The 12,506-nt window shown below is 61.3% G+C and overlaps 1 protein-coding gene across 1 annotated transcript in view; it reads left to right on the top strand.

Annotated features, from left to right (window-relative positions):
- Positions 1-248: 248 nt before the first annotated feature.
- LOC100078210 (USP6 N-terminal-like protein) overlaps positions 249-12,506 on the top strand; it is a 55,702-nt gene continuing 43,444 nt past the window's right edge. Inside the window, exon 1 of the mRNA XM_029061588.2 lies at positions 249-350. The gene's annotated coding sequence lies outside the window, so the exon portion shown is untranslated. The remainder of the gene's footprint in view (positions 351-12,506) is intronic.

The raw sequence follows: 12,506 nt of genomic DNA, 5'->3' as shown, positions 1-12,506 counted from the left end.
GGGACCCGAGACCGCCGGTCTCCTCCCCACCCCCACCCCGAACCCCGCGGGCGGCCCGTCAGCCGGTTGGGGAAGAAGGAGCGGAGTAACAGGCGGGCGCGGTGGTGAGATAAGAGAAGTGGCGGAAGTTACGAGGCGAGGTGTTCGAGAGGCCCGGCTCCCGCAGGAGCCCCGACGCAGCTGGGGCGGGGCGGCCTTCCGTCCCCCTCTGCGACGCGGAAACCGGCCGGCCGCTCCGCCGGGGACCGTTAGCCCCCTCGCCCGCGGCCGTGAGGAGGACCGGGGGACGGGGGGCCCGCCCGGCCAACGGATCTGCCCGAGGAACTAGGCCTTCTCCGCTTCTGGATGAGGTAAAAGGCGGGGGAAGGGACGGGGGATACGGAACCCCACCTCCCCCAAAAGGCCTTCCCCTCCCGGCCCGCCCTCCGCGCCTCGACGGTCACGCTGATGTTCGGTGGCCGCCTGGTCACGCCTCGGCTGGGCCCGACGCTCGCCGGAGGGCCCTTCACGGGGCGACGGCTCGGTCGCCGCCGTCGACCGGACGGCGGGTGTCCGGGGGCCGTCGGAGGGGCCGTGATAATGACGGCTCCGTTCGCCGGACGCCGACCGCGTGCCAGGCGCCGGACCGAGCGCGGGGAAGGCCCGAGGTCGTCGGGGCCCGCCCGGGGCTCCCGGTCCGAGGCGGACGGAGAGCAGGGATCGAAGCCCCGTTGCGCGGAGGAGGGAACTGAGGCACGGGGAAGGGAAGCGACTCGCCCGAGGTCACCTGGCAGCCGGGTGGCGGAGCCGGGATTAGAACCCGGGCCCCCGGACCCCTCTGCTTTTGCGCCCCGTGAGCCCTTTGAGGCCCACCCCGCCCCCAGCCCCCCCAGTGCTCACCATCCTCTGCCGCTTCCTCCCTCTCTGCTGTGTACTTCAACATCTGTCTCCCTGGGTCCTTAACGATACCAATAATAATAACTGCGGTATCTGTTAATCGGTGGTATTCATTGAGCGCTTCCTGTGCGTAGAGCACTGGATGAAGCGCCCGGCGTGAGCGCCGTAGAGCAGAGTTGGCAGACGTCTTCCCTGCCCGCAAGAAAGCCTACGGTCTAGGGAGAGAGTGGCGGGCATTAAAATCATCGGTGTCATCCTCACCGATGGTATTTATTGAGCGCTTACTGTGTGCGGAGCACTCCGCTAAGTGCTGAAGAGAAACAGAGTTGATACGTTCCCTGCCCACGTGGAGCTTCCAGTCCAGACCCTTAAGTTCTCAGTAATAATAATGATAATGGTATTTGTTAAAGGCTTCCCGGGTGCCGGGCTCTGTTCCGAACGCCAGGGTGGATACGAGCGAATCAGGTTGGACACGATCCCCGTCCCACGGGGGCCTCACGGTCTCAAACCCCATTTTCCAGACGAGTTAACTGAGGCCCAGAGAAGGGAAGTGACTCGCCCGAGGTCACCCAGCAGATAAGTGGCAGAGCGAGGATTAGAACCCGTGACCTCCTGACCCTGGGGCCCGGGCTCTGGCTGCTACGCCAGGCTGCTTCCCCTATTGAGGGCCGAGCGGGGTACCGAGCACCGAGGCGTATGACCGTTGGGCGGTCGCCGTACGAGCGGACGGGGTCGTGTCGGTCTCTGTTGTATTGGGCGTTCAGTGCGGTGCTCCGCGCGGAGTGAGCGTTCAGCGAATAGCACCGAGGGGGTCCGTCGACGGGTGCGGCGGGGACCTCCGATCTGGTTTCGCTTTCGGGGTCCGGGACCCTGACTATTCTCGGCTCGGAGCGCGCGGGCACCGTTCTGACCTTGGGGCGTCGGGAGCCCCAGGGGCGAGAGTCCAGCCGTCGACCGACGGGTCTCGGAACGCGTCGGTGACGGAGCGGGCCTCCTCCGAGCGGCCGTGCGGACGGTCCCTGGGGCTTCGGGGCCGGGCGCTGAGCGCCGGGGTGGGCGGCCGGTCGGGCACGGGTCCGAGGAGGGACGGCTCCCTCTTCGGGGGCGCTGCCGGGGCCATCCAGCTGGATCCTTCCCCTCCTGCTCGTCGTCCTCCTTGCCCCCTTCACTCTCCTCCTCCTCGCCCTCCTCCTCCTCCCTGTCCTCCTCGCCCCCCTTCTCCTCGCCACGCTCCTCACTCTTCTCCTCACTCTCCTCCTCCTCGCCCTTCTCCTCACTCTCCTCCTCCTCCTCCTCCTCCTCCCCCTCCTCTTCACCCTCCTCCTCCCTCTCCTCCCCCTCTTCCTCCTCCCCCTCCTCCATCCCCTCGTCCTTGCTCTCCTCCTGCCCTTCTCCTCACCGTCCTCCTCGCCGTCCTCCTCCTCGCCACTCTCCTCCTCCTTGCCCTCTTCCTCCTCACCCTCCTCCTCGCTCTCCTCACTCTCCTCCTCTTTGCCTTCCTCCTCACGCTCCTCCCCACTCTCTTCCTCCTCGCCCTCCTCACCCCCTCGCCCGTCTCACGCCCCATCAGCCTTCTCCCCCTCCTCCCCCTCGCCTTCCCCGCGCGGCGGCGCCGGAGGGTCCCCGGCTCCCCGAGGGGACCCCGGCTCCCTCCTTCCCTTCCCCGGAATCCCGCTCCGTTCCGCTTCCTGCCTCTCCTCGGAAGGTCTTTGAACGTCTGGCTTCCCCTGTCTGACTGTCAACTCCTCCGGAGCAAGGATCGTGTCCGCTAAGCTCAGTAGAGTCCGATTAAACGCTATCGATGATTAGTAGTTCTACTGCTGAGTAAGGATTTTGGTATTTGTTAAGCGCTTACTATGCGCCGGGCACCGTCGTAAGCGTTGGGGGAGATAGGAGAACGTCAGGCCGAACCCGGTCCCTGCCTCGCGTGAGCTCCCGGCACGGGGGAGTGGGATCGGATCCCCCCCCCCCCCCCCTTGCCGGACGAGGAGACGGAGGCCCGGAGAAGTGAGGCGACTTGCCCGAGGTCGCCCAGCGGGCTTAGCGGCGGATTGGGACCCGGGTCCTCCGACTCCCAGACGTCCCGCCGGGCCCCGCCGCTCGCTAGACGGTTCCCCTTGCTCCTCTCAGGAATCCTCTCGGAGCTGTCGGACTCTCCCCGGCGCCGGGTTCGGAGCCCTCTACGCGGCGGGTGCCCGGAAGGTCCCGTCGGTCGATCGAGTGGTCGGGATCGATAGGGGACCGGCAGGTCGCCTCTCGTCTGGGGGGGGGTTTTCACGGCTGCGGAGCCTGGGAACCCCCCGCCCGCCCGCGGGATGGGACTGTGATCTGGTCATAATCATAATGATGATGGTATTTGTTAAGCGCTTACTGTGTGTCAAGCACTGTTCATTCATTCGTTCGGTAGTATTTATTGAGCGCTTACTATGTGCAGAGCACTGGACTGAGCGTTTGGAATGGACAGTTCGGCAGTCTAAGCACTGGGGGAGATACAGGGTCATCAGGTCGTCCCCCGTGGGGCTCCCGGTCTTCATCCCCATTTTGCAGATGAGGGAACTGAGGCCCAGAGAAGGGAAGCGACTAGCCCAAGGCCACACAGCAGACGCGTGGCGGAGCCGGGATTAGAACCCACGACCTTCCGACTCCCCGGGCTCTACCCACCGCGCCAGGCTGCTTCTCGGATAATGAGACCTTCCCAGACTAAATCCCACTTTTCCTCATCTCCCACTCCCTTCCGCGTCACCCGGACTCGCTCCCTTTGCTCTTCCCCCCTCTCCCCGCCCCGCGGCACTTATTCAGTAGTATTTATTTTATCGAGCGCTTACTATGTGCGGGGCCCTGTACTGAGCCGCTTGGAATTACAAATCGGTGACAGGTAAGAGGCAGTCCCTGCCCTTCGACGGGCTTACGGTCCCTCTCTGTCATTTTATTCATTTGAATTGACGTCTGTCTCCCCCACTCCAGACTGTGAGCTCGTCGTGGGCAGGGAATGTCACCGTTTACTGTGTTGTTGTTGTATTGTACTTTCCCAAGCGCTCGGCACAGCGCTCTGCGTAGAGCAAGCGCTCAGTAAACACGGTTGAATGAATGAACCTGGTAATGATAACTGTGGCATTTGTTAAGCACATACTATGTGCCGGGCACCTTTCTATGCGCCGGGCACTGGTACCTCCCCCAGTGCTTAGCACAGTGCTTGCTACATGGTAAGCACTCAGCAGCGTCACCATTTAGTCTTTTTCTGTGGTCTCCGTAAAGCGCTTAACATGTCCCAGGACACCGTAGCCGAGCGCTGGGGTAGACACGAGGCGGTCGGGTTGGACGCGGTCCCCGTCCCACGTGGGGCCCCGGTCTTCATCCCCATTTTGCCGATGAGGTCACTGAGGCCCAGAGAAACGAAGTGACTCGTCCAAGGTCACTCAGCGGACAAGCGGCGGAACCGGGATGAGGACCCGGGTCCTTCTGACTCCCAGGCCCGGCCTCTGTCCACCGGGCCGTGCTGCTGCTCATTTTATAAGTGACTTAATGACGATAATAATAATAATAATAATGACGAAGGTATCTGTTAAGCGCTTACTATGCACCAAGCACTGTTCTAAGCGCTGGGGGAGACACGAGGTGATGAGGTTGTCCCACGTGGGGCTCGCAGTCCCCATCCCCATTTTCCAGCTGAGGTCCCCGAGGCCCAGAGCAGTGAAGCGGCTCGCCCGGGGCCACCCAGCGGACAGGCGGCGGGGGCGGGATTAGAACCCGCGTCCTCTGCCCCCCAAGCCCGGGCTCTTGCCCGTCGGCCACGCCGCTCCTCCGCCTCCCGCCCGAGGTCGCCCAGCAGCCGGGCGGCGGAGCCGGGGCACGGCCCGGGTCCTTCCGACTCCCGGGTCCGGGCTCTACCCACTGGGCCGCGTCCGCCTCTCGCCCCCGCCGCCGGCCCCGTTGTCCCCGTCCCCGGGAACGGCCCGGTCCGGGGGGGGGGGCGGGGGGCGGCCCCGTGGGCGACGGCGCGGTTTCGGTCGCTTCCGGCCCCGCCACCGCGCCCGCCCCCCCCGCCACGGGACAGCGAGGAGACCTGACCCCTGACCTCGAGGAGCTGTGCAGAGCACTGCGCTGAGCGCCGGGGAGAGGACAGTCGGGAGACCCGACCCCCGGCCTCGGGGAGCTTGCGGTCCGCATGTGCAGAGCACCGGCCTGAGCGCTGGGGAGAGGAGGGTTAGGAGACCTGACCCCGAGGAGTTGGCAGTGGCATGTGCTGAGCGCCTAGGAGAGGAGAATCAGGAGACCTGACCCGTGACCTCGAGGAGTTTGCGGTCTGCGTGTGCAGAGCACCGGGCTGAGCACTGGGGAGAGGAGAGTCGGAAGACCTGACCCCTGGCCCCCGGAGAATTTGCCGTCTGCTGTGTGCAGGGCATTCGTTCATTCGTATTTATTGAGCGCTTACTGTGCGCAGAGCACTGGACCCAGCGCCTGGGAGAGGAGAGATAATAATAATAATAATAACGATGTTGGTATTTGTTAAGCGCTTACTGTGTGCCAAGCACCGTTCTAAGCGCTGGGGGAGACCCAGGGGAATCGGGTCGTCCCACGTGGGGCTCACGGTCTTCATCCCCATTTTACAGACGAGGGCCCCGAGGCACCGAGAAGCGAAGGGACTCGCCCAGAGTCACACAGCTGACAGGTGGCCGAGCCGGGATTCGAACCCATGACCCCTGACTCCAAAGGCCCGGCTCTTTCCACTGAGCCACGAGTTGAAGAAGCAGTACGGCCTCGCGGGTGGAGCCCGGGCCCGGAGTCAGAAGGACCTGGGTTCTAATCCCGGCTCTGCCGCTTGCCTGCCGTGTGACCTCGGGCGAGTCACTCCGCTTCTCCGGGCCTCAGTTGCCTCATCTGGAAAACGGGGATCGAGACCGTGAGCCCCACCTGGGGCAGGTGGATTAGCTTGTATCTCCCCCGGCGCTTAGAACGGCACTTGGACACGCAGTAAGCGCCTAACGGACACCGTCGTCGTCGTTACTGTTGTTATATTATTCGAGACCTGACCCCTGGCCTCAAAGAGTTTACAATCCCCTGGGTGCAGAGCACTGGGCCGAGCAATAATGATAATGATAATTGCATTTGTTAAGCGCTTACCATGTGCCAGGCACTGTACTAAGCGCCGGGATGGATGCCAGCAAATCGAGTTGGACAGGGAGAGGAGAGTTAGGCCACACGGTGAGGATGAGGGAACTTGTTAGGCGCTTAGTACGTGCCAAGCACCGTTCTAAGCCCCGGGGGGGGGGGGGGGGGGATTACGGGTCAATCAGGCTGGACCCGCGTGGGACTCACCCCCTTCGTCCCCATTTTCCAGATGAGGAAACTGAGGCCCAGAGAAGTGAAGTGACCTGCCCAAGGTCACACAGAAGACGGGGGGCGGGGCCGGGATCATTAACGCTAACGTTGGCATTTGTTAAAGGCTTACTATGTGCAGAGCACCGTCCTAAGCGCTGGGGAGGATACAAGGTTGTCCCCACGTGGGGCTCACCGTCTTCCTGCCCATTTTCCAGATGAGGTCACCGGGGCCCGGAGAAGTGAAGCGACTTGCCCAAAGCCACACAGCTGACGCGCGGCGGAGCCGGGATTTGAACCCATGACCTATTTGCGTGCTGCCGCTTCAACGAGCCGTTCATCCCCCCCGACTCCGTTTATCGCCGTCGTTCTCGTCCGTCCGTCTCCCCCGGTCGGACCGGGGGAGCCCGTCAGAGGGCGGGGACCGTCTCTCTCCGTCGCCCATCTGTCCGTTCCGGGCGCCCGGTCCGGTGCCCTGCACGTAGTGAGCGCTCGAATGAATTACCGTCGAAGGAAGGAACGACTCCCCGGCCCGGGCTCCTTCCACTGAGCCACGCTCCTTCTCCGTTAGGACCCGTGTCCTTCCGGCTCCCAGACCCGCTGAGCCGGGGGAGACCGGCCGGCCCCGAGGCGCTGACGGGGGACCGCGTGCAGAACGTCGCGCCCGCCACCCGGGAGAGGAGATTTGGGACGGCCGACCCCCGGCTCTCCGGCGCCTGACGGGCCGGGAGTCCGGGTCCCGTCTTCCTGCCGGGGGGTGAGCGTGGGGAGGGCGGGGGGGCCCGGCGGTGGTCTCTAGGGAGCCCGTCTTGTGAACGGAGCACCGGACTGGACCGAGCGCCCGGGAGAGTCCAGTACAGCAGAGTCGAAAGACACGTTCCCCGCCCTATCAGTGGTACTCGCCGAGCGCATCCCGTGAGCGGAGCCCCGGACTGAGCGCTTGGGGGGAGTCCGGTACAACAGCGTTCCCTATCGATCGGTGGTACTTACCGAGCGCTTCCCGTGAGCGGAGCCCCGGACTGAGCCCCTGGGGGAGTCCAGTACAACAGGGTCGGCAGACACGTACCCTGCCCTGTCGATCGTTGGTGCTCACCGAGCGCTTCCCGTGAACGGAGCCCCGGACTGAGCGCTTGGGGGAGTCCAGTACAACAGGGTCGGCAGACGCCCTGCCCTGTCGATCGGTGGTACTTACCGAGCGCTACCCGTGAGTAAAGCCCTGGACTGAGCGCTTGGGGGAGGCCGGTACAACAGGGTTGAAAGACACGTTCCCTGCCCTATCAGTCAGTGGTACTTACTGAGCGCTGCCCGTGAGCAGAGCACCGGACTGATAGCTTGGGGGAGTCTACTACAACCGAGTCGGGAGACGGTTCTCTGGCCACAAGGAATTCACGGTCTAGAGTGGGGAAGACGTCATTCAGAGAAATAAATGATAATATATATCTTATATCTAGATATTAACATAGCGTGGCTCGGTGGCAAGAGCCCGGGCTTGGGAGTCAGAGGTGTTGGGTTCGAATCCCGGCCCCGCCACTTATCAGCTGTGTGACTTCGGGCAGGTCGCTTCACTTCCCTGGGCCTCGGTGACCTCGTCTGGAAAACGGGGATGGAGACAGTGAGCCCCACGCGGGACAAGCCGATGAACCTGTATCAACCCCGGCGCGTAGAACAATGTTCCGCGCATAGTGAGCGCTTAACAAATATTATCATTGTTATGATGATGGCGATTGGAAAGTCCAACTGGGCAACAGGTAGAGGCGATCCCTGCCCAACAACGGGCTCCCGGGCTGATCGAACATGTCGTGGCTCCGTGGGAAGAGCCCGGGCTTGGGAGTCAGAGGTCATGGGTTCGCATCCCGGCTCCGCCACTTGTCAGCGGGGTGACTGTGGGCGAGTCACTCCGCTTCTCCGGGCCTCGGTTCCCTCATCTGTCAAATGGGGACGAAGACGGCGAGCCCCACGTGGGACGACCCGATGACCCCGTATCTCCCCAGCGCTTAGAACGGTGCTCCGCACATAGTAAGCGCTGAACAAATACCGACGTCATCGTTGTTAAGTCTGTTAATTCTGCTGGCTCGTCCTCTCCCAAGCGCTTAGTACAGTGCTCTCTGGACATAGAAAGCGCTCAGTAAATAGCATGAATTGATTGATTGGAGGCCAGGAAGCGACTCCGGGGCTCGAGGCCCACCCAGATGATGACCAGGATCGGTGTGGCCTAGTGACTACGGCCCCGGGCCTGGGAGGCAGAAGGACCCGGGTTCTAATCCCGGCCCCGCCCCTTGACTGCTGGGTGGCCTTGGGCGAGTCACTTCACTTCTCTGGGCCTCAGTTCTCTCATCTGCAAAAGGGGGGTGAAGAGAGTGAGCCCCAAGTGAGACAGGGACGGTGCCCAACCGGGTCAGCTTGTATCTACCTTGGCGCTTAGTACAGTGCCTAGTATTTAGTAAGCGCTTACCACAAACCAAGTTTTAAAAAAACCCCCCAAAACGAGGGGCGGATTATGGTCTGAATATCTGAGGGGCCCAGCCCGGGACCCATTCGCGTCTGTCTCCCCCTCTACACTGTCGGCTCATCGCGGGCAGGGAATGTGTCTATCTACTGCTCTCCCAAACGCTTAGTTCAGTGCTCTGCACACAGTAGGCGCTCATTAAGTAGAGCCCGGGCCTGCGAGTCCAAAGGTCAGGGGTTCTAATCCCGGCTCCGCCGCTTGTCTGCTGGGTGACCTTGGGTGAGTCCCTTCACTTATCCGGGCCTCATTTCCCTCATGATGATGATGATGATGATGATGATGATGGCAGTTGTTAAGCGCTTACTATGTGCAAGGCACTGTTCTAAGCGCTGGGGAGGATCCAAGGTGATCAGGTCGTCCCACGTGGGGCTCACGGTCTTAACCCCCATTTTACAGATGAGGTAACCGAGGCGGCGGGGCCGGGATTCGAACCCATGACCTCTGACTCCCAAGCCCGGGCTCTCTCCACTGAGCCGCGCTGCTTCTCGAAAAATGGGGATCGAGACCGTGAGCCCCACGTGGGACGGGGACCGTGACCACCCCCATTTGCTGGTGCGCGCCCCAGCGCTTAGTACAGTGCCTGGCCCGTAGTAAGCGCTCCATCACCATTTTTAATAATGCTTTATTAATAATAATAAATACAACTGAATGAACGAACGAATGAGCCCGAGACGGGGTTTAGCGGGTGTCCTCCCGCCGGGGCCGACTCCCCCGATTCCCCCGATTGAGCCCGTCTTGGGGCAGGGATGGTCTCCATCTGTTGCCGAATCATCCATTCCAAGCGCTTAGTCCAGTGCCCTGCGCACCGTAAGCGCTCAATAAATACGATTAAATTAGAATTAGAATTTGACAGATGAGATCACTGAGGCCCAGAGAAGTGAAACGACTCATCCAAAGTCACGCCGCTGACGGGTGGCGGAGCCGGGATTGGAAGACACGGCCCCTGCCCTAAGGAAGCGTCCGGTCTACTCTTGCGCGCGGGGCACTGTGCTGAGCACTTGGGCGAAGACAATAGAGGTGGTAGACGGCGGTCCCTCCCCTCAAGGAGCTCCTCATGGGTAGGGAACGGGTCTGCCAACTCTGTTGTACGGGACTCTGCCGAGTCCAGCGAATGGATATAAAAAAAAAAAATGAGGCGGCGGAAAAATGGTGCCCCAACTGCGCTCAGTACGGTGCTCCACACATAGTAAGGGCTGAACGAATACCATTAAAAAAAAAATAAGACAGCAGAAAAATGGTGCCTGAACTGCGCTCAGTGCAGTGCTCTTCACGTAGTAAGGGCTTAACAAATGCCATAAAAAAAAAAAATAGGTAAGGCAGTGGGAAAATGGTGCCCCGACTGTGCTCAGTACAGTGCTCGACACATAGTGAGCGCTTAACAAATACCATAAAAAGAGATATCAAAAAGGCAGAGGAAAAACAGTGCCTAAACTGCGCTCGGTACATTGCTCCACACATAGTAAGGGCTTAACAAATACCGTAAAAAAAGAAATAAGGCAGGGGAAAAATGGTGTCCGAACTGCACTCAGTACAGTGCTCCACGCGTAGTAAGGGCTTAACTAATACCTCAAAAAAATAGGTAAGGCAGTGGAAAAATGGCGCCCGAACCGCACTCAGTACGGTGCTCGACACATAGTGAGGGCTTAAACGCCATAGAAAAAGAAATAAAGGCAGCGGAAAACTGGTGCCCGAACTGCGCTCGGTACAGTGCTGGACACATAGTAAGGGCTAAACAAATACCGTAAAAAAAAATTAAAAAGGCAGCGGAAAACTGGTGCCCGAACTGCACTCGGTACAGTGCTGGACACGTAGTAAGCGCTTAACGAAATGCCGTCGCTGTTACTATCGGTCATTTTCCGCTCCGGTGGTTTCTCCCCGGCTGGACTTGGTCTAGGTCGGAGGCGGAAGATCCCCAAAGAGGGGGACGGGTGACGGGACGGGGGGGCCCGGGGCCGCGGCCGGGGGCAGAGCACCGGGGGCAAATCTCAGCAGCGAGCGGCCGGAACGAGAGTCACCCCCAGCCTTGAGGGATGCTGGAGGAGAAGGAATCTTTAAGCCGGAGGCGGAACTGGACCGACGAGAAGCAGCGTGGCCTAACGGGTAGATCGTGGCCCTGGAAGTCGGAAGGTCGTGGGTTCTGATCCCACCTCCGCCACTTAATAATCATAATCACGTCGGTGTTTGTTAGGCGCTTACTGTGCGCCGAGCACTGCTGTAAGCGCTGGGGGAGATTCAGGGTCGTCTGGTGGTCCCACGTGGGGCTCCCGGTCTTCATCCCCATTTTACAGAGGAGGTCACTGAGGCCCCGAGAAGTCAAGCGACTCGCCCAAAGGGCTCGGGAGTCGGAGGTCGTGGGTCCTAATCCCGGCTCCGCCACCGCTCGGCTGGGTGGCCGAAGTCACCGAACTTCTCCGGGCCTCAGTTTCGACGTCTGAAAGATGGGGATTCAATCGCCGTCCTCCCTCTTGTTTGGACCGGGACCCCCATGGGGGGAACCCGATGGGCTCAGTGGCAAGAGCCCGGGCTTGGGAGTCGGAGACCGTGGGTTCGAATCCCGGCTCTGCCGCTTGTCGGCCGTGTGACTGCGGGCGAGTCGCTTCGCCTCTCTGGGCCTCAGTGACCTCCTCTGTAAAATGGGGATGAAGACCGGGAGCCTCACGTGGGACCACCCGATGACCCCGGATCTCCCCCCGGCGCTTAGAGCGGTGCTCCGCACATGGTAAGCGCTTAACAAATGCCAACGTTTTTACCCCGGCGCTTAGTACGGTGCCCGGCACAGGGTGAGCGCCCAACAGACGCCGCAGTGGGCGGAGGGAAGCCGGTGGGACGAGCCTGCGTGTTTCCGCAGCGGGGCCGCCGGAGGTAGGCAGGGTGTGGACGTCCCAGTTGGGCCCCCCGCCCGGTGGGCTGGGGGGCTTTGGAACCCGCACGGCCTCCTCCCTCGGGGCGCCGGCCTTAGCGCTCAGACAATCCCTTGTATTCCGAGAAGGCTCGGTGGCAAGATCCCGGGCTTGGCAGTCAGAGCTCATGGGTTCGAATCCCGGCTCCTCCGCCTGTCAGCTGGGTGACTTCGGGCCAGTCGCTTCTCTGGGCCTCAGTTCCCTCATCTGGAAAAGGGGGATGGAGACTGTGAGCCCCAAGGGGGACGGGGGCTGCGTCCAACCCGATCTGCTTCTGTCCACCCCAGCGCTTAGTACAGTGCCTGGCACATAGTTAAGAGCTCAACAGAGACCAGGATAATTATGATTATCTGGGAGCGTTTACCGTGGGCAGAGAACGGCACTGAGCGCTCGGAGGGGACGACGCAACGGAGCCGGCGGGAGGGACGAGGGGCGGTCCGGGCTCCGGCCTTCCCTGCCACCCGGGGGTCCGGACTGCGGTCTGACCTGTTCCCCGTGGCCGGGACGGGGGGTGGTCCGGCGTCCGGCCTTCCCTCCCACCCCCTGGGGTCGACCGTATCGGTTACTCCTGGAGTAAGTCAGAGGGTCTTCCTAAGATGGCTAGTATCTTTGAGCCAAGCAGCGCGGCTCAGTGGAAAGAGCCCGGGCTCGGGAGTCAGAGGTCGTGGGTTCTAATCCCGGCTCTGCCCCTTGTCCGCCGGGTGACCTTGGGTAAGTCACTTCACTTCTCTGGGCCTCGGTTCCCTCATCTGGAAAATGAGGATTAATAATAATAATAATAATAATGATGATGGCGTTTGTTAAGCACTTACTAGGTGCCAAGCACCTAGTAAATCAATAAATACTCAATAAATACTATTGAATGAATGAAGCACTGTTCTAAATGCTGGGGGAGGAATACAAGGTAA

The sequence above is a fragment of the Ornithorhynchus anatinus genome, chromosome 3 (genome assembly GCF_004115215.2).
Source record: "Ornithorhynchus anatinus isolate Pmale09 chromosome 3, mOrnAna1.pri.v4, whole genome shotgun sequence".
In the NCBI taxonomy this organism is placed as follows: Eukaryota; Metazoa; Chordata; class Mammalia; order Monotremata; family Ornithorhynchidae; genus Ornithorhynchus; species Ornithorhynchus anatinus.
The sequence above is the reverse complement of the archived record's forward strand: the minus strand, read 5'-3'. Positions and strand labels throughout refer to the sequence as shown.